This window comes from Lissotriton vulgaris, chromosome 3_1 (assembly GCF_964263255.1).
Source record: "Lissotriton vulgaris chromosome 3_1, aLisVul1.2, whole genome shotgun sequence".
In the NCBI taxonomy this organism is placed as follows: Eukaryota; Metazoa; Chordata; class Amphibia; order Caudata; family Salamandridae; genus Lissotriton; species Lissotriton vulgaris.
The window spans coordinates 371,021,142-371,045,002 of NC_141689.1; positions in this window are offsets into that span (position 1 = coordinate 371,021,142).

Below are 23,861 nucleotides of genomic sequence, written 5' to 3' on the forward strand. Positions count from 1 at the left end.
ATAGGGAAAAAATCCTAACTATATATACCTACTGGCGACCGCCAGTAGGTACTATATATATATATATATATATATATATATATATATATATATATATATATATATATATATATATATATATATAAATATATATATATATATGATCATGTGATCAAGGCAGGGATCTGCCGAAACGCGTCGTGAGGACTGGTGTTGAAATAAACTGAAAGAAAGCACCAAGAAGGGTCTGCCTCGTTTTCTTTCTGACCCTATGGGAGTTGGTAGCTGAAGCGAGCAATTCCGAAAAAAAATATATATATATATATATATATATATATATATATATATATATATATATATATATATATATATATATATATATATATATATATATTCAATGAAAAAACCATAGGTTATAAACCATATATAGTTAGGGATTAGCATTTACAAAACCTTATTTTACTCGCATAAAACCATTGAAATTCCATATATAGTTAGATGCGCTAACTATATATCGCGCACCCGCAATCCACTGCTGATGATGTCACATATTACATCATTCATGACATGGTCAGTGACATCACTGATGACATCACTGATGACATCATCCAGTGACTGTATGATTCTGTAAAGTTAAAATATGTCTTACATATTGAAGAATGAGTGGATGTATAAGTGTCTGGATGAAGGATTTAGTAGGTGCATGACTGACTCTATGAGAGAGTGATTAAATGTGTCTCACTGAATGCATGGGTTAGTGACTAAACTGTCTTAATTTGTGCATCATTATATCTGTTGTTCTATAAACTGCTGCATGTGTTGATCAGTAGATATATGAGTAACTATATGGGTTATTGATTGGTTGTCCAAGTATTTGTATGGGAGAGTGAGTGTGTGTGTGGGGGTGGCTGGGAGGTGTGTGACTCTGTGCATACATGTGTGAACAGTTGATTCACTAGATCTATGGGTTCAAAACTGCATGTGGAAACAGCTGTATGGGTGGTTGACTGTGTACGAGTGTATTGGTGAGTGAATGGATATCTCAGTGCTACATGTCAAAGTAAGTACATATGTAAAACACAGTACATGTGAGAGTTGACATATATAAATTACTGTGCATAAGAGCCAGTGAATGTGTGAGTGGCTGCATGGATCATTGAAAACTTGTATCAGTGATTGTATAAGAGAGTAAATATGTGTTAGAATATGTTTGAATAAGTAAGGTGTGTATAACTGTATAGTTGAGCAAATGGAGGTGTGATTGATTCTTTGCATGACTGACTAGGTGTGTGAGTAATTCCATGGATGAGTGACAGTCTGTGAGTGTCTGTTTACTCTGAGTGTATCTAAGGTTATATTAGAGTCTGAAGAGGTTAATCGTATTATCACATGAATGATGTCATCATTGATGTGATCAGTAATGTCAAATGAGATGTCATCAGTGATGTTATCAGTGATATCATTTGAGATGTCATCAGTGATGTCATCAGTGATGTCACTGACCATGTCATGAATGATGTAATATGTGACATCATCAGCAGTGGATTGCGGGTGCGCGATATATAGTTAGCGCATATAACTATATATGGAATTTCAATGGTTTTATGCGAGTAAAATAAGGTTTTGTAAATGCTAATCCCTAACTATATATGGTTTATAACCTATGGTTTTTTCATTGAATTTCAATGGTTTTTTAAATGCAAATCCCTAACTATGTATGGTCTATAACCTATGGTTTTTTCTGTGAATTTCATTGTTTTTTTAAAAGCTAACATCTGTAGCTGTAAAATGTATTCTTCTTTAAATCTCAAAATATATTTAGATGTTTATTGATAATTTTTTTTTTAATTTTTTTTTTCTTCGCTTCTAGTTCGCGAACCGGGAAGCTTTCCGTTAGCTCATCTTGATGCCGCGATCTAGTCCGCGAACCGGTCAACGTTACGTTAGCGGAACTGTGACGCGTCGCGGAAGCGCGACGTATCACGTTATCGCGTAATGCGTCTAATGACGCGCCGCGTTAGCGCTCCCGGAAGTGCTCGGGACCGCGAACCGGAAGCGATCTGGGACGCGGCGCGCGCCGCGTAACGTAAGCGGAACAGGTCATGTGACTTGTTTATCAAACTTTTCATTGGTTCATTTCACTTTTGGTTTCCAAATGATGTATGACTAGGTCATGTGACCTAAAAATAACACTTTTCATTGGTTCAGAACTTTTGCTTTCCCCAAATCATGTAAACCCCTCCTTATTTCCTCACTCTGACTTTCATCTTGGTGAGAGAAAGACCATTTTGCTAGAATTGAACAATGGCTTCTGTACTTGCTGCAGCTGGTGGAACCCCACCACCACCTCCACCTCCTCATAAGAAGAGAGGACCACCTACTCAATTTATCACTAACAGAGAGGAGGAAGAGGAGGAAGAAGAAGAAGAGGACAGAGAGGAACAACAATTTGTCGAAGAGTTGCCCCGGGTTTCAAAGCGAAAAACAAGTTTCATCTGGCAGTTTTTCTCCATCCCTCCTGGATCAAAGAAGGTGAATGCTAAATATGCCACCTGCCTCATCTGTGATTACAGATTGTCGAGAGGCACAGATAAGAAATACAGTATGGGCAACTATACGATGCATCGACACATGAGCAGGTGGCATCCCTTAAACTACAGCCGGGCTGAGTTAAGGGATCTTCAAGACAATCCCACGACAACTCCTGTGGCCAGATCGACCTCCACAATGTCATTGACGGGAAGAGAGGCACAAGAAACTGTGCCAAACATTCAACCCAACTTCCAGCATATGAAGTTAAGTTGTATATACTGTGGTGCTATGCTGTCATATGGCAACATGAGCGTCAACCTGATGAACATGGCGTTCGAAAATCATAAATGCCCTAATGCACCCAAGAAATAATTTTTTTTTTTGCTCCAGTTGAGCCGTTTTCAATGCCTGTTTTTTGTTGTCTCCCCTCCATAAAAAACACAAAAAAAACATAAAACAGTTCTAAAAATACAAAAAAATCAAAAAATGTTCAAAAAAAAACAACAAAAAAAAAAACAACAAAAACAAAAAAAACAGTTCTTTTCAGAACTACCTCCCCTTTCAAACAAAATTGCTAGAATGTTTATCACTCTGGCAAGCTCTATTTCTTTTGGTTCGCTTCAAGTTCGCTGACCGGTTCGCGAACTTTAAGCGAACTAAAAAAATATTTTTTTTAAAAAAAGAAGAGTTAGTATAAGGGAAGTAAAACGAATTTCGTAGTGCGCCTTGCATTATAAATATGACCCAAAACAACCTATGAAGCTCTAACAGTACATATCCTGAAATGTAATTGATTTCAAAATTCGTTTTTAAACACAGCATATAAATCAATTGTATACCTGCATTCATGAAGAAATGACTAAAAATGTCCTTGAGACACATGAAAGTGTTTTCTGCAATTCACTAGCACCATTTTTGGGACACTATTAACATGGCTAGGTAACTCCCATAATCAAAATCTAAATTTGCCAAGCACAAGTGGGAGCGTATTTACAAGACACTTGCCCCATGAGGAACACTTCACATTTTAAAAGGAAAACATAACATCTTAGACACTCAAATACCTTATAAATATGGCTCAAAACAACCTATGAAGCTCTAGCAGTACATATCCAGAAATGAAATTGATTTCTTAAATCGTTTTTAAAAGCAACATCTCTGTTTCAGCTTACATAACAGACCATAAAATGGGCTCCATGTACCACAATAACTTGTGTTACTGCATGCCAGAATGTTACACCAAATATGCAATTACAATTTCTCTATGAAACTAATTCTATTAGTATATCACTAGAGACAAAACCACATTTTAAAAACACAGCTTTCTTCATCATTTTCTCCTTAAATCATACTATTCTCTATCTAAATTAAATAAATCTTTTCTCACCTTAGCAAATATTTTTTGAGTTTTGAAAACAGTCTGAGAAATACACCAAATTGTCTTCAGCAGAAGAAAAAGGATGCACTCCAAAGGCTGCAGCTATTGAAAGCACAGAAATACAGATATTCTTTTCACATATCTCTCATATTAGCCAATCATACCTCTTCCCTCACTTTTTTCAAATCAAAACCCTTCCCCCCTCTGCCCTGTCTGCCTTGTTTCCATAGCAACCACCTCCTGGAAGACCTCTCATGTTTGCAAATTCACACAACAATGTTTCAATTGAACTCTGAACTCTCAGTGCACCTGCGTATCCAGTGCAATCTTTCATTAAATGTTTCTTCCTTGACCATTCAAATTACATCTTTCAAAGAACACATCCATGCACCCTAACTTTCTGTTTTCAGAAATGGAAATGCACCAATCACTGCTAATGAATCATTAGCATTGTAAATCCACAGTTTTTTTTCTTTAGAAACTCCTACTGTTTCAACTGCCCTTTCATTACCACACTTCATCTGACTGCAGAACAACCTTCTCCCACCATGTTTAAGGTCTGGATTGTTGGACATAGTTACATCCACTGGGCTCAAAGGTATGCTGAGAGCAGAAATTTACCTAACCTCAATTTACAAGATGTGGAAATTAAGTGGTTGGGCCAAAGAGGATTAAAATGTCACCAATTGATACCATTGGTGAAAACCTTTATGCATTTGCCAAAACCTGACCTGTTAATAGTGCACTGTGGAGGTAATGATTTGGGCACTTTGACAGGGGTAGGTCTGGAAATGCTTTTAAAGGACACCTTTGAGCAATTAATGGCACTTTTTCCTCAAACTGCCTTGGTATATTCCAATATATGCCAAAGACAGAAATGGAGGTGGTCCAACCAATTTTGTCCACAAATTGAGAAAGCGAGGAAGCATGTAAACAAATCTGTTTCAGCTTACATGAGAGACCATGGAATGGGCTCTCTGTACAACAATAACTTGCGTTACTACATGCAAGATATCTACAGAGGAGATGGAGTTCACTTCTCAGATGAGGGCAACAGAATTTTCATTCTGAATTTAAGACTGTGCATTGGTACCTACTTATAAGTACCTAAATGTACCATAAACCCAAAAGCTCTTCTCAGAGCTACCCTACATCTGATCACTCACAATTATTATTTTTCTCTAACTTTTTTCACTAATTTTCCACAAAATTCGCTCCCCGGAGCGCTACCCGGTTCGCTAACCGAAAGCTAACCTCGCGGAATTTTTTTAAAAAAAGTTTTTTTTTCCGCACATATAAGCCTCCTCAGCCACGCTCAGAAAACCTAGGGGGTCAAGATAAGTCTACCATGACCCCTTCTACCCATTCTAAACATTATTTGCCCTCCATCTTGTATCTTAATGCGACCGAAACACAAAATGGTGGACTCCCGTGACGCTTAAGGTTCGCTAACCGGGCCGCTTCCCGGAAAGCGGTCCTAAAAAAAGGCGGGAAAGTAATTTACAGAAAAACGACTAGAGACACTCTCACCAAATATAAATTAGCTCATACTACATAACAATCCCTTCCATTCTCACAAATTTCATTGAAATTCCATTTAGCCATTTAGCCTGTAGACCTCTCCAAATACCGTGAGGTAAATTACTTCACAAAACACATCTGAATTGTTGGAATTGACAACCAATGAAAATGTTACTTTCCTTTTCTACTTTTATTACCTGACATTTGATTGGTTATATACCTGTATATATATAAAGGGAGAGAAGGAAACACAGCCATTTTGACTACTACTTGTTGTTGTATATATCATTTAGAATATCACTAATAACATCTACTTGTTTCTAAAGGTAAGTTGTTATTTTTAAAACTGAAGTATATTGTGCACTATAAGTAAATATGGTAAACTTTTTCAGATAGTTATATACTATCCCTCTGTAAGAGTTAGACATTGAGAAAGGCTTCTTTATTATAATTATGGACTGATTTAGGTTTCTGTGGTATAATTATGAATTTACTTAGGCTTCTTCACAGGCACTTTTTAATAGTACTACTTCACGCCTGAAACCATACAGTGCCCATAGATTACTTCTCTGTTATAAACTCACAAGTGCCTGTCTGAACTTAAACCCAACAGTGCCCTATCTCTACTGATATATTTATTTTTTATGCAAATTACAGCAATAAAATGGAAGGTGAGCAGAATGTTTCCTTCGAAATTGTTCTGGAGACCAACACAGAAAAAGTTATTGCGGACAATGATGACTCAGATTTCATGGATGAATCACGGGACCATGAATTAGTTCAATGTGTAGAATCAGTGGATCATTTACTTCATTATGATGACGGTCAAATGTTTGAACTTATGTTCACTGATCAAGAACACATATCAGACAGTGAAATGCTAGACGTTGTATTAAATTTCGAAAAACAATCCGAAAAATAAAATTGTATGTAATATTAAAAAATTGTTTGAGTCTTTAATCATTTTTATATGAAATTCATAAACTAGTTAAATGTTAGAAATGTTATTAAATTTTGAAACACAATCACAACAATAAAAAATTGCTTAAAAAATAAAAAAATTAAAAAATAATCAACAAAACCAACAAATAATTAACATACAGTATTAGAAAAGTCTTTCATTCTTTTATCCATAAAGTTCGCTGCCCAGAACGCTTTCCGGTTCGCGAACTAGGCCCTTTTAAAACCTCCACATAAAACCTAGGGGGTCAACGAGGATCTACTATGCCCCCTTATGGTAATTTCCCCCTTTGTTTTGGCCTCCTCTTGTCTCTCGATCCTACCGAGAGACAAGATGGCGGCCGCTCCGGACTGTTTAGAATGTTGACAGACACCGGAGGGCCAATCAGCTTCGCATCGCAAAGTTCCGATACGCGAAAGGTTCGCTAACCGGATCGCTGCCCGGAGCGCTGTTACAGATATATATCTTGATTTAAACGTTAATTTCTCAAAATCCACTGAAGCACATATATTGAGACCTAGCAAAGGCACATCGGGCTAACAGTCCCTACAATTTTGCCAAGTTTCGTGAAAATCCATTCAGCCGTTCGGGCTAAAAGTGAGTCCAACCGCCCTATGGAAAACTCAATGCAAAAAACTTGTTTTGGGACCCCCCTTTTTTCTCAGCCCCCCCTTGACGAAACCCCCCCAAATTTTCAGGGGCTGCTCAGAAACAAAATGTGCCATTTTCCTGAACATTTCAGCCAATTCCGTCCACAAACGCAAAAGTTATTAGGCATAGAATTTTCAGAAATCCCATAGGGAAAAAATCCTAACTATATATACCTACTGGCGACCGCCAGTAGGTAATATATAAAAATATATAGATATATATATATATATATATATATATATATATATATATATATATATATATTCACTGAAAAAACCATAGGTTATAGACCATATATAGTTAGGGATTAGCATTTAAAAAACCTTATTTTATTTGCACAAAACCATTGAAATTCCATATATAGTTAGTTGCACTAACTATATATCGCGGACCCGCAATCCACTGCTAATGATGTCACATATTACATCATTCATGACATGGTCAGTGACATCACTGATGACATCACTGATGACATCTCAAATGACATCACTGATGACATCACTGATGACATCACTGATGACAACACCCAGTGACTGTATGTTTCTGTAAAGTTAAAATATGTCTTACATATTGAAGAATGAGTGGATGTATAAGTGTCTGGATGAAGGATTTAGTAGGTGCATGACTGACTGTATGAGAGAATGATTAAATGTGTCTCACTGAGTGTATGGGTTAGTGATTAAAGTGTCTTAATTTGGCAATCATTATTTATGTTGTTCTGTAAACTGCTGCATGTTTAAATCAGTAGCTATATCAGTAACTATATGGGTTATTGAATGGTTGCCCAAGTATTTGTATGGGAGACTGAGTATGTGTGTGGGTGGCTGGGAGGTGTATAACTCTGTGCATAGATGTGTGAGCAGTTGATTCCCTAGGTGTATGGGTTCAAAAGTGCATGTAGAAACAGCTGTATGGACAGTTGACTGTGTGCATGAGTATATTGGTGAGTGAATGGATATCTCAGTGCTACATGTCAAAGTAAGTACATATGTAAAACACACTCCATGTGAGAGTTGACATATATAAATAACTGAACATAAGAGCCAGTGAATGTGTGAGTGGCTGTATGAATCATTGTGAACTTGTATCAAGGATTGTATAAGAGAGTAAATATGTGTTACTATATGTTTGAATAAGTAAGGTGTGTATAACTGTATAGTTGAGGAAATGGAGATGTGATTGATTCTTTGCATGACTGACTAGGTGTGTGAGTAACTCCATGGATGTGTGACAGTCTGTGAGTGCCTGTTTACACTGAGTGTATCTAAGGTTATATTAGAGTCTGAAGATGTATTATCACATAAATGATATCATCAGTGATGTAATCAGTAATGTCAAATGAGATGTCAGTGATGTCATCAGTGATGTCATTTGAGATGTCATCAGTGATGTCATCAGTGATGTCATTTGAGATGTCATCAGTGATGTCATCAGTGATGTCACTGACCATGTCATGAATGATGTAATATGTGACATCATTAGCAGTGGTTTGCGGGTCCGCGATATATAGTTAGTGCAACTAACTATATAAGGAATTTCAATGGTTTTGTGCAAATAAAATAAGGTTTTTTAAATGCTAATCCCTAACTATATATGGTCTATAACCTATGGTTTTTTCAGTGAATTTTCAAGGTTTTGTAAATGCAAATTCCTAACTATATATGGTCTATAACCTATGTTTTTTTCTGTGAATTTCATTGGTTTTTTAAAAGCTAATATCTATAGCTGTAAAATATATTCTTTATTAAGTGACGTATCACGTAGCCCGTGAGACGCCTCATGATGCATCGCATAACCGTGACGTATCGTCTCTGCAGCGCAAACCAAACCCAAAACGTAAGCGCGCCAGAACACGCTTAAAGATATATATATATTTTTTTAACCTTAATTAGACAAAATCCACACGTGCACATATCACAAACGTTCAAAAAACACAATATGTCGGACTCCCGTTACGCTGCCGGTTAGCTGCCCGGTTAACGTACCAGGAAGCACCTTTACCGCGAAAAATCGCAATTTTTTTTTCTTTTGCTCCGCAGGGAACTTTAATAGCCCCCTCATCAATCCTAGGGGTTCAGGAGGGGTCTGCCTTACCCCTTTCATTCATTTACACCTTTTTTTTTCCACCTCTTGTCTCTCGATCCTACCGAGAGACAAGATGGCGGCCGCTCTGGACTGTTTACAATGTTGACAGCCAATCAGCTACTCCTCAGGATTTTTTTTTTTTTTTTGGGCCCCGCGTGGTTTTATAATATCCCCCTCATCAATCCTATTGGGTCAGAAGGGGTCTACCTTGCCCTCTTTCCTTCATTTCCCCCTTTGTTTTGGTCTCCTCTTGTCTCTTGATCCTACCGAGGGACAAGATGGCGGCCGCTCCGGACTGTTTACAATGTTGACAGCCAATCAGCTTCTCCTCAGACTCCCGTTACACTGCCGGGCAGCTTCCCAGTTAGCTGCCCGGTTAGCTGCCCGGTTCGCTTACCAAGACGCGTCTCTACGGCGAAAAAATCAGATTTTTTTTTTTTTTTTGGGGCCCCGCGTGGCTCTATAATATTCCCCTCATCAATCCTAGGGGGTCAGAAGGGGTCTACCTTGCCCCCTTTCCTTCATTTCCCCCTTTGTTTTGGCCTCCTCTTGTCTCTCGATCCTACCGAGAGACAAGATGGCGGCCGCACCGGACTGTTTAGAATGTTGACAGACACCGGAGGGCCAATCAGCTTCGCATCGCAAAGTTCCGATACACGAAAAGTTCGCTAACCGGATCGCTGCCCGGAGCGCTGTTACAGATATATATCTTGATTTAAACGTTAATTTCTCAAAATCCACTGAAGCACATATATTGAGACCTAGCAAAGGCACATCGGGCTAACAGTCCCTACAATTTTGCCAAGTTTCGTGGAAATCCATTCAGCCGTTCGGGCTAAAAGTGAGTCCAACCGCCCTATGGAAATTAACATGGGAAAAACGCGTTTTGGGACCCCCCTTTTTTCTCGGCCCCCCCTTGAGGAAACCCCCCCAAATTTTCAGGGGCTGCTCAGAAACAAAATGTGCCATTTTCCTGAAAATTTCAGCCGATTCCGTCCACAAACGCCAAAGTTATTAGACATAGAATTTTCAAAAATGCCATAGGTGAAAAATCCTAACTATATATACCTACTGGCGACCGCCAGTAGGTAATATATATATATATATATATATATATATATATATATGTATATATATATATATATATATATATATATATATATGATTCAAAGTCCTGCTCCGTTCTTTGCACAAGGAAAAGCATTCCAAAAAACAACGAAAACCACAGGTACAGACCACTCCACAGCGCTTAGTTTTGAAATTCAAAGGTGGTTTATTCCCTCGTAGTTGCCAGTATGACGCGTTTCGGCTACGACACGGTAGCCTTGATCACATGCCAGACAGAACCAATAACAGTGCATAAATAGGACGCACAATTAACACACAAAGGGGACGTGTACAATCATAGACACTGAAAACACATAAAGTTTGCATCACATCCTGGTTAAAAAACAGACCCCATTTTAACAAAAGTTATATACATGAAATCGTAAATAAATGTTGAGTATGCTTAATATATACAACCCAATCATTTCTAGAGGTTGAAAGTTTATGAAATCATAAAACCATTTATATGCAGCATAATTTTCAAGTATACGTTGATGTCCTGATTTTGGGATCAAGGGTCTACATGATAAACATACATATCTAGATGTGTAAGATACATACGGATAGTGTCTGCTGCCCTTCGGTGTTACTAAAGTGCTAGTGCTAAAATTATTAATCCTTTAGTGCAAACACACGTGCAAAGTGCAAAGTGCAGAATCAGCCATGACCGAGAGACAGATCCCTGCCTCATATGTAACTCATTTGTCAAAGGCTGATAATATAAAAAGCGGGGAGGGGAAAGGGTGGGGGGGGCAGAAGCTCTCAAAAACCATGTTATGCCTATTAAGAGGTTTACATGTAATGATACCAAAATTTCATACGTCAACTACCTGTACCCCATTTTATACAGTAGAAATTTATGGACTCAAGAAATGATGTTAAAGAATCAGAAACGCCTTGTGGGAAACCAAGACTTATGGCATAGTGCCCTTATCATCCCCACATTACGTTGCTAATACAATACATATTATTCAATTCTGCCCAGAACAGCAAGACCATTAAACGCATCGTTAATCCACTAATTGTGAAATGATGATATATATCTATATATATATATTATTATTATTATTATTTTTTTTTTTTTCCGCAAGTTCTGGAGGACCCGTTCATGGATCGCGCTGAGGAGGTAAGTGTCTCCTTTGGCCCTTTGCTGGGGAGCATACAGGAGGAGAGGGCGTTGTACATTTGGGGGCAGATGCGCCCGCTTTGCTGCCCGCTGTTTCGCTGTAGGAGGCACTGATTCCGCACGTTACACATTTTTTTAGATCTTTGAGATTTGGACATTGAATCAACAGGACTCCTGTGTTGGGGAAATAAACTGAATCTTCTGTATATTATCTATTGAGTACTGGAATATCCGTGAAGCATGTATATATCTCTCGAACAATGTTTTTATTTTGACGATTAAAGATCAAACTACAATACAATCAATAATCAAGTGAGGGAGGAGCCGGAACAACACGTTTTCGTTACCACCTATGGTATATAGTGCAAAGCGGCAACAGAAACTTCCTAGTTAGGAGGGGAATACTGACCATAAGTTCCAAATAAAGGAAAGTGCGTATGTGTACTATGATTTCGAGTACACAAGGATTCACATTTTAGTATCACCATGAACATGGAAGCAGAACGTCGTGCAGCAGCAGCGACTTTATTTGCACGTGCACAAGGCGTAGGTACCAGCAATGTACATATGAATGGCAACCAATTGGACACTTCACTTAATACCAAATTAAGGCGGTTAGAAAAACTTAAAAAGTCTGAAACAGCCAAATGATGGGAAGCAATCTCACTATAGGACTATGTAGATAAACAAATGGTCCCCAGAGGCCTACGTATTTACACTACGCCCCCCTATGAATCCCTGAACCCTCAAATGTTGCTAGATTGGCAAGAAAACTCGGCAAATAGTTCCAGAACTATGTTAAATATTCTAATTAAATATGCATGGGAAGATCGTGAAGTGATCCTTGCGGAAATATAGACATTAGAAGAAGAACTATCAAAAAGTCAAGAACAAGAAACTATAAAGACATTTTTGAAAGAGTTAAACCCCAAACTAGAGCAACATGAAGATGACATCAAAAACCGCAAACAACGGAAATTACACAGAGACTGTGTCGATTATGAAACCGGTCGCATCTTACTTATAGCCATAAGTATGACTATCTTTATGAAGACTTACCATCTTTGAAAACAACAGAAGTAGGAGCAGCGACATTAAACAATATTCCCACGATGGATGTCAGTGGGTCATATACTGATCTTTCAGTCTCTACCGAAAGCTCGATTTCAGAAACGCCTATACCATCAAGACGGGCTAATTTTTTAGACAAGTTCAGGGTCCTGCGAAGGGCCCATCAGGTACCGAGATCAATGCCCCAGTCACCGTTGGAAAGAGGAAAACCACGGGGGGGGAAGCAGCGGAAGAGGAAGAGGGAGGGGAGAAGCAAACAAAGATGAAAATAAAAGGGAAGCAAAAGAAACACGTAAAAGAGCCCATGGGAAACAAGACACGTGGCTCAAAAAGCAAGGAATAATGGATCCTGATATGGTAAACCAAACTATTGTGAATCTGAGCAAACGACAACTAACATTTACAGAGAAAAGTACACTTTGTTTAGGAATGACTTTTTTGCCCTTCAGAAGTATTCAATTATGCAGATACAGAGATAGACCTATATAAATTCATGAGAAAGGTGAAACTTAAAAAGTGGCATTTTCTTTATAAACAAAATCATGAAAATAGAACACAACACGGAAATAATATCACCTGTATCTTTCCTAATGTGAACATTGGAGATGCATCTACAATCCAAAATATACAAGATATAGCAAGTGATGTTGACCCTAAGATCACATTGGATGATGATGAATGGGAGCTTGACGTTCCTACAGATCAGATTACATCTACTAAATTTAAACCACGATCTGCTTTTTATCCAAATCTACCCCATGACAATATTGACAACTTTCAGGATGTTGTGACTCAGGCTTTACTTAAACTTAAACGTAAAGCAAATAGAAAGGTATATTTTAACTTGTCCATTGAAAAGAGACAAGTTCTTGCAGATTTGGCAAAGGATACTGATACTATTATCCGCCCAGCAGACAAAGGAGGCAATATTGTCCTATGGGGCAAGAAATTGTATATATCAGAGGCACAGAGACAACTAGATGACCATAATTTCTACATGCAGGTCAAAATGGATGTTTACAATGCTATTATTGTTGATATTTGGGAGAAGCTTAAACTATGGGAACAGAAATGTTACTTAACATGGGAAGAGTACTGTTTCCTAAAAAGAGATTACCCCAAATTATCTATTCTGTATCTCTTACCAAAGATCCATAAAAACTCCACTACACCACCAGGGAGACCTATAGTGTCGTCGATAGGGAGTGCCGTAGAAAATGTCTCGAAGTACGTAGATTTCTTTTTGCGTGAATATGTCATTGGATTGCAATCTTATGCAAAAGACAGTACAGATTTTATCTGCAAACTCAAGAGGTGAATTGGGAAGCTACTGACTTACTGATCACCATGGATGTTAACTCCTTGTATATCATCATTAATCATACCGACGGAATACAGGCAAGTTACCATTATCTGCGACAAAGTCCTATGCAATATCTGGAGCACACCAAAATGATGTTGGACATGATGTTATTGTGTTTAACCAATAACATTTTTATGTTTAATGGCACTCTTTTCCAACAGATCCGTGGCACTGCTATGGGCACATGTTTTGCCCCAAGTGTTGCCAACCTCTTCCTGGGCAAGTGGGAGGAGGAGATCGGACAGGACCATACTTTGAACCCCTATTTTTCCAAAGTAAAAGTATGGCTTCGATACAGAGACGATCTTTTCCTTATTTGGACAGGTACCGAGGCTCAAGCAGTGGAGTTTATGAATATACTGAATGCCAATACCTATAACATAACTCTGACAAGTAACATCAGCAGTCAATCAATTGAATTCCTAGATATTCTAGTTATACCGGAAGATAACATCTTGAAAAACAGCCTGTTTAGAAAGACTACGGCAGGGAACACACTTCTTCACGCTCTCAGCAGCCACCCAGATACTCTCAAGTGGAGTATCCCGTATGGGGAGCTACTGAGAGCGAGAAGAAACTGTAGTAGTACTGCAGCCTTTGATCACAAAAGGGATATGTTATGTTATGTTATGTTATTATTTTCTTGTATAGCGCACAGATGTCGCAGCCAAGAGGCGTCCCGGCGCTTTAGGAGATGGAACACACAACACAACAATGAGGACCAGAACACTGAACTATACAGAGGAGAATAAATGGGTTTTTAATTGTTTCCTGAACTGAAACAAATCGTGGATGGAACGAAGTGAGGCAGGCAAAGAGTTCCATAATGTAGCCGCCATCACCGAAAAGGAGCGTCCACCCATTCTGGACTTTTTAAAACGAGGAACAATGGCCAGATTGGACCCTGCAGACCGAAGAGCTCTTGAGGGGACATAATGGAGAACGGTCTGGGTGAGAATAGGAGGGGAGGCCAAATTGAGAATTTTAAAAGTAAGGCACAAAGCCTTGAACTTGATTCTTTGGCCTACTGGGAGCCAATAGAGATCATGGATAGTGCTGCGAGCAAAAACAAATTTAGGGAGGCCGACCAGCATCCTGGCCGCCGCATTTTGTACCCGCTGGAGGCGGGCAAGCTCAGCTTGATTAATACCCAGAAATAGGGAACTGGCGTAGTCCAATCTGGTCAGCACCAGAGCTTGGACTATGATCTGCCTGGTGTCTGCGTCAAAAAATTTAAAAATAGGCCGTAGGCATTGTAGAGCACCAAAACAAGTTCCCGCGACACGCTTGATGTGGGGAATAAAAGACAATTGATCGTCAAGTCATACGCCCAAGTTTCTGACTTCGGCGACTGGAGTAGGGATAGGACCCAATTCAGGAGGCCACCATTGGTCTCCCCAGAGCTCGCTGTCTCTACCAAAAAGAATGACCTCCGTCTTGGTGGCGTTGAGTTGTAAGCGATTGTTCGCCATCCAACCGGCGACAGCTTTGAGGGCTGCCTGAAAGGTGGGGGCGCTCATGATGGAATCGCCATTAAGTGACACCGCCAGCTGTGTATAATCGGCGTATGACACTATTGTAAGACCAAAGCTGGCAGCTACCTGCGCCAGCGGTGCAACATACAAATTAAAAAGGGTGGGGCTGAGGGCCGATCCCTGTGGAACTCCCTGCAGAATGGGGCGTGGGGCAGAGATGTAGGGAGGAGTAGAAACTTTAAAGGTTCGACCCGTAAGAAATGATCGAAACCAGTCAAGCGCTTGTTCTCCAACTCCTGCCTCCACGAGGCGGTGTAAAAGGATGTGGTGGGAGACCGTGTCGAAAGCGGCACTTAGATCCAGTAGGATCAGTGCCGCCATCTGACCTTGGTCTAGTATTTCCCTGATATGTTCCACCACCGCCAAGAGAGCAGTCTCGGTACTATGACCGGCTCGAAACCCATTCTGGGAGTTATCTAGTATGTTTGCTTCTTGCAGGTGGAGGGATAAAATCCTGTTGGCGTGAGCTTCGGCTAATTTAGCCATCCAAGGAAGGAGGGAAATAGGTCGGTAATGCTCTGATTTGGAAGGGTCAAGAGAAGTTTTTTTTAGAATTGGTATAATAGTGGCCTGCTTCCAAGCAGTGGGAACACTACCAGTTCTAAAAGAAAGATCAATTAAGCTCTGCATCGCCGGGTAACAGCAATCGGCGAAATCACGAAACTGCATGGGTCTCATAGGGTCATCCGGAGAACCTGATTTAACTTTGATCGTCAAATTTAGGAACTCCTCTTGGGTAGGACCTGGAATGGCTAATAAGGATTTAGAGGTCAGAGGGGCACTGTTAATTTCACTAACGAAAGGCATAGCAAACGACCTGTATATAGCCTCCACTTTTTCAACGAAAAACGAGGCCAGATCTTCGCAGTGTGTCATAGAGGCAATGAACGTGGAGGCGGTTCTTTTGTTGGTGAGGTCCTTGCACACCCTGAAAATGGTCTTGGTAGGGTTAGTACTGTTTTTTATTTCTTGTGAGTAAAAAGCAGCCCTGGTTGAACATATGGCCCTATGATACATCCTGATGCAAGATCTATAGGCTGCTTTAAGATCAGTATCATAGTTTTTGCGCCAAGCGCGTTCTGCTTTTTTACAAGATGCTGTCAGTACCCTAAGGGATTCGTCATACCAGGGACTGGGGGAGCCGGATTTAGCCTTGCTCCACCTAGCTGGTATAAGGGTATCCAGAGACTGGTCAAGCCACTTACAAAACTCGTCATAGCCACGGGAAACTTCCTGAGGAGGTTGGGGTTGGTGCTGCAGCAACAGATGGTGAAAGTGCTCTAGGTTTAAGTTTCTCCAAGGATGCTTGAGAGTCTTAGGCAAGTTGTTATTGGCTAGAGGGATGTTGATAGCAATATGCGTTTCGATCAGATAGTGGCCAGTCCAGGCCATAGGCTTGGGCTGGAGCACTTCAATATTAGAGGAGATGTTTGTCAGAAAAGGATCCAGCAGGTGTCCGCCGATATGAGTCGGGAATTTAACCAGTTGGACTAATTGAAATGCCTCAAGATCAGAAAGCAAGCTTTGGACTGGGTTGGAAAGTGGTGCTTCCATATGGATGTTCAGATCACCAATGACCGTAAAATTATTGGTTTTCAGAGCTAAAGAAGAGACCACCTCCGGAAGGCTGACACGAAAAGCTCCATCAGGACCGGGAGGCCTATAGATTAAAAGTCCCGCGAAGGTGAAGTGGGGACTTACAGTGATGTTGAAGTGCGCGCTCTCACATCCAGCTATATATATATCATGGTTAAAAGGTTCAAAGATAGAGGGTATCCAGATTGGGTATTGAAGAGAGCCATAAATCGAGTCAACAACGTAGACCGTGACTCACTGCTGAATCAGAAGGAGGAGATAGAAATTAATGTAAACAGTAGTGGGCCGAATGACATCACTAGAGTAATATTCACGTACAATAGCAATTCTGCACAAATATCAAAAATACTGGCAGACAAATGGGATGTGCTTACTAGCGATCCCATTATTGGCTCTGCGATGTCATGAAGACTGAAAATAACCTACAGAAAAGGGAGAAGTATCAGAGACATCATTGTACATAATGATATCACATCTAGAAGATCAGACAGTGAACACATGTTGAAAGGTTTTTACCCCTGTGGGCACTGCAAATCCTGTCGTAACAGCAGCATGGTTAAATCTGTCTCCATTCCAGGCCACGACTCACCTAAAATCATTAATCAATTTCTAACGTGTAGCTCCACTTATTGTGTATATGTTTTGATGTAACCGTGCAAATTGAGGTATGTGGGGAGTACCACATTGACAACAAAAAAAAGAGTGCTCGAGCATATGTGGGCAATAAATAACAAGGACCCACATTACCCCATTGCTAGACATTTTGAGCTTTTCCATCTATCCAATAGCACACTGTTAAGCTTTTTTGCATTGGAACAGGTCCACATTGGTCCCAGGGGTGGGAATTGAACTTTGACACTCGCAAACGAGAATCAAAGTAGATAATTGAATTGGAAACTAAATATCCGAAAGGTCACAACCTCAATGAGGAATTAGCCTCGCATCTGCGCGAAACGTGATTACAATTTTCTAATATACATTTTGTATATCTTGATTAACTGCTACAATGTACATTTTGTTGTTTGATAAGGTTTTATATATATGATATGCATACTATGTAGTAATAGTGCATCATATATTCATTTACATATAGTATGTAATTTCCATTTGTTTTTAATTTTCTTTTCTTTCTTTATGTAGGAGTAAAGGAAGGGTTACTTGAGTTGCGGACTGTCTCATCCGTTCCGGATAACCTATCCCTTTCTTCCATGGGTCCAATTTCAGATAAGATTTTAATTCACTATAAATTCTTTGAGTGCACTTTTTCTCTTGTCATGTGCTACAATGAAGACTACTTAGGTTGCCAATAACTGTGATTCAGCCTATCCAACAGCATGTATATATATATATATATTAGTGTGAATGCCCTTGTGATGTCGTTCAGGCACTATGCCGCATAGGAACGTATATATTGTACATATTACCAATTGCCTTCTTTCCTTAACAAATAGACACCATGTCAAAGGAATTTTCACAAACATATATATAAACTTTGTTTTGTAAGCATTCTAAAACTATAAGGAATATGGAAGACTATATCTATATTACGATTGTACCACTATGGTTATGTATATAGTTTTATTGTGAATTTCAAGTATATCACGAACGATGATGCGCATTCCACAATGTATATTTTTGTACTGTGTTAAGATGGCCGCCATGTTAGCCAGACACCACTTACTAAACACTAGTCCTTTTTTGGTGTCCATACCTACGTATAGACTACCAGTAACACTAGGCAAACTGTGTGATCAAGACAGCCCAGCTGTCGAAACGCGTAGCCTTTGCGGCATATTCCGAGTGCGAGTATTTTCTGTGAAGAAAGCTGCTGTGGGATATATATGGTGGGAGAAAAAATCTCTTGAAAAGTACAGAGACGCTAACAGAGTTCCTCGTGGGCTGCGGGTACTAATTGTGCCCACATATGAAAATCCTAATCCCCAAATGCTTCAAGAATGGGCAGAAAATAATTTAAAGAGCTCAATGAACATGATTCATATACTTATTAAATATGCTGAATCCGACCGGGAAGCATTATTGGTGGAAACCGACCAGATTAATAATCTCCTGGAAGCGACTGGTGATTTCATCACAAAAAGCTAGGTAGAAATTGATATTCGCATCAAAAAACTAGAAGAAACTATCATTGAAAGAAGAATCACAAAGTTTGCGAGGGATAAAAATGATTATGCCACGGGCAGAATCTTCACTTTTTCTCGCAAGTATGACAACTTAAAAGCAAAGCTCTGTCTAACACCAGTAAACCGGCAAATGACCAAACCACAGTACTCAGTGATACTTCTTCGATACCTGCTGACAATACTGATAATTTATCTCTAAATTCATGGACCTCCAATAGTGATGATGATATTGCACCAGATAGATCTATACCAGGTCCAAGTGGTCGTGAGAACTTTTCCTTACTCGAGGAACTAAATTTTGTAAGCGAGGACAGACGTTACTCCCTGCGCTCTCGGAATCCTGAAACAAAGCAAGGAAATCCAATCAGCCAACGCAGGCACGCAAGGAAGCGGATCTGTAAACAAAAATACCACTCAAGGCAGAGCAAAAAAGAGTTGGAAAAAGTAACAAGCACGATAGAAAATACAGTCATTAATCTCACTGATCTTGTCTTATCAAAAGCTGAAGAACAACTGCATTCATTAGGACTTTCTTATTGCCCACCAAACAGGTTTTCTTACAATCAAACAAGAATAGATGTTTTTGAATTTATTCGAAAATTAAGCTTATTAAACATTTTCAACTTGAAACTAAACGTAAAAAAACAACTGATACCATCTCAGCTGAAGATTCGGCCACTATTCTTCAAGTACAAGACATTTCTGGCTTACAAAAAACCTATATGATTTGGCCTACATGGATGACTCACAAACCACTCCTACTGTGAGTCAAACCATCAATGTTAATTGTCCAGTTACTAGTCCTTTTCGTCCAAAATCAAAGTTTCTACAGATAATGCCTAGAGATGCGGTGGATGTTTTTAGTGACAGAGTAACTACAGAATTGAAAGCTTTGAATAGACAAATCATGACCCAAAAGAAACAATATGACTATAACAACAGCCAATATCATTTGCTTGTAAAACAACTACAGGACAACAACAATGTGATAATAAAAAATGCTGATAAGGGAGGTAATACAGTTTTGTTGCAAGTAAAGGACTACATGATTGAAGCAGAAAGACATCTATCTGATACTTCTTGTTAGGTAAAATCCACTCAATTCATAATGTCTCAAAGCCATGACAAAACCCGAAAACAGATTGCTATGTGGAAAAGACTTGGGGGTTACTGTCGAAGGATGAATCTAAATTTCTTAACAACGAGCATCCAATTACACCAAGTTTGTATTTTCTCCCTAAAATACCTGTTTCTGGTAATGGACATAGAATCACTTTATACATCAATTAATCATCATGATGGTATCAATGCCTGTGAATTTTATTTAAACAAACGTGATATATGTTTTCGAGAGCACAATGCAATGTTGATAAATATGATTAGAATCTGTCTTACTTCTAACTTCTTCCGATTCCAAGGTCACATCTACCAACAGCTTCCTGGCGTGGCAATGGGCTTCTCCCCCAGTTACTCATGTTTACATGTGGGTTGGTGGGAGGAGCACAAGCTTAAAACCTCGCACCGACGTTGGTTGCCTAATATTGTCAACCATTGGCGATTTATCGATGATGTGTGCATAATTTGGAGGGGGACAGTGGAGGAGGCATCAACATTTGTATCTGATTTGAACATAAATTATCTCAATTTGAAATTCACAGCCACCATAACTTCAGATAAGGCTGAATTCCTTGATGTACAGATGTTAAAAAATAACAAACTTGAGACCCGTTTACACCGTAAATCTACAGCGGGCAATTCAATTCTTCATGCCCACAGTCCCCATCCTTCCCACACTATCAAAAGCATCCCTTATGGGGAGTTTATACGCATCTGTAGAATTTGCAGTGATATTCCATCTATGGAAAAAATGCCTAATTGCATCCAAACAACGCTTCCTGAATAGGGGTTATTTAGAATATATTCTGAAACAAGCCTTAATTAAAGCTACATCATTTGACCGCAAATCCCTACTCACACCTAAAACATCTGGTAATAGCAGTTCAGAATGTTCAGTCAGACTCATTACCACTTTCTGTGCACAAGAGCGTAAAATTAGGCGCATCATCTGTAGGGAATGGCCTATTGTGTTAACTGATGTCATTCTAGGCCCTATACTACCTATCACACGAATATAACATTCAGGAGTGCACCTTCAATGCGAGATGCATTGGACAAACCATCACCGGAAGTTCCCCCAAAAAAACTATGGTATCAGAAAATGGGGTTCTTTAAATGCACTTCCTGTCGCGCATGCACATTTGCAAAAAACAGCACCCACTATATGACAGCTTTTAGTGAGGTTCCTGTACCTATTCGTGAACATCTGACGTGTAGGTCCGAGTTTGTAGTCTACAAATTAAAATGTACCTGCAATCTCGAATATATTGGGAGCACTAAACTCCTGGTGCATAAGCACATATTACAGCATATAAGAGCTATTGTCAACAATGATGAAAATTACCCTGTGGCAAGGCACTTTCGGTCAGTGCATAACAAACTTCTGAGAGATCTTGAATACACTGTATTGTGTTCAGTACCCCAGCCCGGACGGGGTGGTAACCGAGAAAAACTACTCAGACAAAAAGAATCTAATTTTATTCTATCTCTCGATACCAAGGCTCCCAATTGTCTGAATTTAACGGAAGATGTGAATAACTTTCTGTGAAGTCAACTTAAAACAACTAGTTCTTTCAGGCAACTCATATGTTGCTTTTGATATTTCCATCTTCTTATACACCAGACTGCATTACATTGATTTGATTACTGCATGAGAATTTAAACAACGATGTTCTCTATTAAAAATTAATTGAAATAATCTCTAGATACTAAGTCGGGACTATATAAAACTGTCAGAATTGTACACTCAGCTGTGTCATACATATATTTTTTATATTATCTGTGGGTTACAATAATCATGATTTACGTTTTGATTTTGCACTCTTTAAAGCACTTTTTTTGACAACCAATATCAAAATCTAATTTTTAAACGTATAACAATTACTCTTATGCATACTCAATACAATCTTGTGATTAGTATAGCAATTTGATGAATTGTGGGAATAATGATGTGAATTGTGTATATTCGTTTCATTACTGGCACTTGTCAAAACGTATATTTATTTGCAATGTCATTATTACTTTTCTTTTTGCTGTGCAAAAGAATTATGATTCTCTTTCTCAGATCACTTCATTTTGCTAATGATTCAATCCATTTATTTTAACGAGAATGCTCTGAGTTGTTAAAATGTATAAATATTTATCTACATTTAAATCGTTTTTAAATGGCGTCCAAAGTGTACATATTATGTGTATAGCCAAAGAAATTGGTCTGTCATTTATGTTTACACTGTCTTTCACTGTGAGGGCGTGCACTTTAGTTAATTTGTCCTACCACTATGTTGTGTATATAATGTTCCATTTCCCTGAGTGTGTTATGTGATCAAGCTCCCTAGAGGAGTGAAACGCGTTGTCGGATGGGCATTTATCCTTGAATACAAATAAAATCTCTACTCTGCCACCTATTTGAGGTTTTGGATTTGCTTTTTTGTGCGCATCTTTTCGCTGCTACCACGAGGTTTGCACCGGGTGTTCCCGTCATCCATTGACGAGAGCAGGAACATTATATATATATATATATATATATATATATATATATATATATATATATATATATATATATATATATATATATATATATATATATATATATATATATATATATATATATATATATATACATATATATGTACAAATATATATATATACAAATATATATATATATATATATATACAAATATATATATGTTTATATATATACAAATATATATATATCTATATACAATGAAAAAACCATTGGTTTTAGGCCATATATAGTTAGGGATTTGCATTTACAAAACCTTATTTTACTCGCATAAAACCATTGAAATTCCATATATAGTTATAAGCGCTAACTATATATCGCGCACCCGCAATCCACTGCTGATGATGTCACATATTACATCATTCATGACATGGTTAGTGACATCACTGATGACATCACTGATGACATCTCAAATGACATCACTGATGACATCACTGATTACAGCATCCAGTGACTGTATGTTTCTGTAAAGTTAAAATATGTTTTACATATTGAAGAATGAGTGGATGTATAAGTGTCTGGATGAAGGATTTAGTAGGTGCAAGACTGACTGTATGAGTGAGTGATTAAATGTGTCTCACTGAGTGCATGGGTTAGTGACTAAACTGTTTTAATTTGTGCATCATTATATCTGTTGTTCTACAAACTGCTGCATATGTTGATCAGTAGCTATATGAGTAACTGTATGGGTTATTCATTGGTTGTCCAAGTATTTGTATGGGAAACTGAGTGTGTGTGTATGGGTGGCTGGGAGGTGTGTGACTCTGTACATAGATGTGTGAGTAGTTGATTCACTATATGTATGGATTCAAAAGTGTATGTGGAAACAGCTGTATGGGCGCTTGACTGTGCATGAGTGTATTAGTGAGTGAATGGATATCTCAGTGCTACATGTCAAATTAAGTACATATGTAAAACACAGTACATGTGAGAGTTGACATCTATAAATAACTGTGCATAAGAGCCAATGAATGTGTGAGTGGCTGTATGGATCATTGTGAACATGTATCAGAGATTGTATAAGAGAGTAAAGTAAATATGTGTTAGTATATGTTTGAATAAGTAAGGTGTGTATAACTGTATAGTTGAGAAAATGGAGGTGTGATTGATTTTTGGCATAACTGACTAGGTGTGTGAGTAACTCCATGGATGAGTGACAGTCTGTGACTGTCTGT